The sequence below is a fragment of the Bombus flavifrons genome, chromosome 14, assembly GCF_040668555.2.
Source record: "Bombus flavifrons isolate JBK064 chromosome 14, iyBomFlav1_principal, whole genome shotgun sequence".
NCBI lineage: Eukaryota > Metazoa > Arthropoda > Insecta > Hymenoptera > Apidae > Bombus > Bombus flavifrons.
In genome coordinates, this window is record NC_138455.1 from 2,715,211 (window position 1) to 2,719,178 (window position 3,968).

General features: G+C 36.2%; 1 long non-coding RNA gene across 1 annotated transcript; it reads right to left on the minus strand.

The window, feature by feature from the left end:
- LOC138187312 (uncharacterized) lies at positions 1 to 1,728 on the minus strand. Its single transcript, XR_011175147.1, has 3 exons — positions 978 to 1,728; positions 669 to 895; positions 1 to 290 (listed from the first exon to the last, which is right to left on the minus strand). It is a non-coding gene; the product is annotated as an uncharacterized LOC138187312 (long non-coding RNA).
- Positions 1,729 to 3,968: the final 2,240 nt, after the last annotated feature.

The following is a 3,968-nucleotide window of genomic DNA, read 5'->3' on the forward strand; positions in this document are numbered from 1 at the left end:
TCAAAGACAAAACTCCAAAAAAGTTTTCGGCATCTATTACATTTTTCTTTTTTTATCCTTTCAAGGTACACATCCCATGTGTATTCTCTCTAGTCCCTCTGGAAAAGAAGCCCCATAAAAATGCCCAGGATTCTTGAGCAACTCTCGTTTCTGGCCAACCTGAGACCCAAGCTCGATATCTTTTACGTGTCGTCTGGTGAATTATGCAAGTAGCCATGTACGACGTATCTATAGGCTGAATACCACCTTCTCTGGAGGTTACCTGTACCGTGTGATGCAAATATGGTGTTCTAGAAAAAAGAATGTATTTAAATATTACAAAATACGTAAAATTATACTGTTGCGCTATCACAAAAATCTATTTTTTTTTTCAGTGTATTATAGTATAAAAATAACAGTAACACAGTTACGTTAGTTCCAAGATGTCCTCTACTTCTCAATAAATAGCTCCTACGCAAGTGTCCTCTAAAAGTTGACCTAAATTACAGACTGTTTTTCATCATTCTATATCTAAACTTTTTACTACGTTCATTTATCTACATTCTTCAAATGTACTAGACTCTATATCCATTATCCTTGTCATGGGTTCACATATACATATGTTGCGATGCGTTTCATTTCTCATTCGTTTACCCACTTCAGTCGGATCTACGTACTAATTTATGCACCTGTGCCTTGCTTTCTTCGTGTCTCTATGTGTTCAGCATTCCTTTCTCAACTGCCTGTTTACACAACCATCTGATTATACAACCATCTGTTTACACCTTCCGCTACTTCTTTCCAAAAATTTTCTAACGTACACACCAATATATGAATTTCTCTTCTTCCCAATTTATTAAAACCATGTTACTTTCGTATATTCCCGCCTTTCGAATACATGGCATGAGAAACAATACTAAAATAAGGAAAAATAGATCGAAATTTATATCAACTTTCATAGAAACCATCTCTACATTGTACATTTGAGATATCCTTACGGATTATGTGTCTGGATGCATCGGTTTGCAGCTGTCCAGGTATATGCGCGTTTGCGCGTCGGCATACGTATGGGCCTGATATACGTTCCTATGAATATACTGCGTTAGGACTCCTTTGGGAATGTTTCGACCTCTGCAACTATTACGAAGGAGCTCTGTGCTCAACTCAGCCTCGATACGATCGCAGAATTCCTTTCGAAACCTGATGGGATATGGGTATATCGATCTTTGCACTGTCTAGCGTCTTTCAGACTGCCAAGATATGCCGTGATCACGATTTCATTTTAGAATTACTTGATAAAGTATCTATTGACTCAATCGATTGGTAAGGTGTTACAAATATTTGTGATATACAGGAACAAAGGGAGGTTGTATGTATATATACAAAACTCTGATTTTTATGAAAAAATTAGCTCTATCCAATAGAGGATTTCCTCGATGCATTAAAAACAAATGATTCTTGTAATATTCATCATTTTCGTAATAAAATCTGAAGAAAATTTCCATTTCCGCAAGAAATTCCACTTCTTAATTTCAGTCGATTTAGCATTTCATTCGAAACTTTGATCAACCTACAAATTCATTTATTTCCACCGAAACAAGCTCTCGCCATTCATTAATCTCCCTCCGACAACCAGTCCAAACAACGATTAATTATCCCTCTTCTCTTTCGAACGATTATCAAAATCGTAGTGTCACTGACGTCACGATATAGACATCGCCGACGAGCTTCTAGAAAGACGTTAAATTATTGTCGGACGCAGATCGTTCAAATACGGGTCTAACATCCATTTAGTCCCGTTTCTGATGTCGAGACTAGTCAGGGCGTTTTAGACAATGATATTTCATTGTTAAGCGCTATTACAGAGCTGGGTGCTAACCTCGAGGATCCTAAGGGTGTCCTCCATCCTGGGAACTCTATAGGCGATCGATTTCCTCTTGACTGAGCCTTAAGCCAACACCCTTTGGAACTAGCGTTTCGTCCACTTGCAAATCGAGAAACTTCTCTGAAATGCAATTTAGTTGCCACCTACTTTGTTATGATTTACTTGGTGGATTTTGACACTCCCATTTCTCCTTCTGGCGCGTTCTGTAATATACAATATATAATATTCCGGCAATACGCGTATATAATATAAATAAAACAAACATCCTCGAGAAATAAAGGCGAAAAAAAAAGTAACGAAGCGTCGAGTTCCATTCACCAAACTCTTGCGTAGATGTTAGATAGTGAATAGTTGGATACTGAAACCTCCAAGGACGGAAGTATCAAACTTATGCCAAAGCTTTTATCTGTCTAGCAATCTATATATTTTAGAAAGAATTATTCAGATTCTCCAACATTTACGGTTATAACTCTATCAAAGTTCTATGAGAAATTACAAATTGGACATTTTGACTACTCTAGTTTTAGGACTAATTTGGATTTCTTGCCATTGCGAGTGTTTAAAATTTACAGTCGGAGGGGAAAATATAAAGGTTGTTTTGTTTTTCAATCAATACTACCCCGATACTGAACTAATTACATGTTTCGCATTAATTAAGTTACATTGATACACCAGATTTAATAATTTTGTATACGTTAATACGGATGCCTGCGAATATTCGTGTGAACGAATTTCATGAAAATTTATTTGCTACTTCTTCTATTTGAATCAACTATACTGAATAAAAAATGAGGCAGAAGCTGAAACTGAATTTTAAACTGGTTGAAACTTTAAAAATAGAATTTCGCTAACTACTACGCTCGAAAACGTTTATACCAAATTGCTGATTTTAATATTTGAAAACTGCTTCATGAAAATAGCGCACTGGCTATGACTTATAAATTTCAGATGCTTGTATATCTTCTCAATACGAATTAAATAATTTAAATGTCCTATCCTGAGATAATTTTTTCAACGATTTTAAAATTTTTGTTGTTTCTTAATACAATTTCTACCGGAAAAAGTAACTGCTTTATTTTTAGTACCAAGTTTTTATACAAATTTTACTAGAATTTCTGTGAAACGATCATCGCGTCGCTTCGGTAATGTCATAGACATAGAACATCGATTTTCAGACTGCTACACGACAAACTGATCTCCTGAAGCGTCGACCAACCCTTTCAAATTGTTATCCTTGCATCTCAACGAAGGAAACTTGGATCACCCGGGTCCGTCCTTCTCTCATTTCCATTATTTTCCACAGGCAATTCCGTTCTCTGTTTAGATCAATTACAATAGCTATTAAACATGTAGAACTCGATTTTGGCAAGGCCTGAAAGTGAAGAGAAGACTTTCACATCAATTTACTATTCAATTTGAGTTTGAAGGAAAACTAAGGTGTAGTTTGTAAGTGTCTGTTTTAATGATTGAATGTTTACGCATTTATGGAAAATTTTAAGTTCTCTTTATTCTATTTCAAAAGTGGAACAAACCTCTATTTAGATTTCATTGCTCTAGCTGTATCTGTAAAATGTATGGAATTTGTGTGAAACCTATATAGACATGCCCTATCCCGTGTTTTGAAAGGTTTCGAAGAGTGGGAATTTAGGGAATTCGTTCAGCTATATTTTTCGTATCAAATATTATTGCCTTTTAGGAAATATGAAAAGGAGCACTTGGTTATATAATATTCGTAACTCCACTTTTTTTTATAGCCGATCGATCTGGTTGCTGACGTCACGAGCAATGGATACTCGTGCCATAAAATATTTCAATACCTATTGGTGCCGTATTACTCAGCTACATTCTACAACGAAGTAAAACGACTTTTTTCATAACAGCGTGTTTTCCATCCTCTGAAAGGCTTTAAATCTTCAAGTAGAGGCAATGCGGAGAGATTTCGCGGAAGAAATCCGGAAGCCCGCCACCGGCAAAAGAGTCGATCGTAAAGCATCTCGTTTCCTTCCTGTTTACCAAGAGGGGTCACACGTACGCAACCGAAGTTTGCAGTTTTGGCCTATATTTGACAACACACATTTATCTGCAAAGCCTACAGCATTTAACA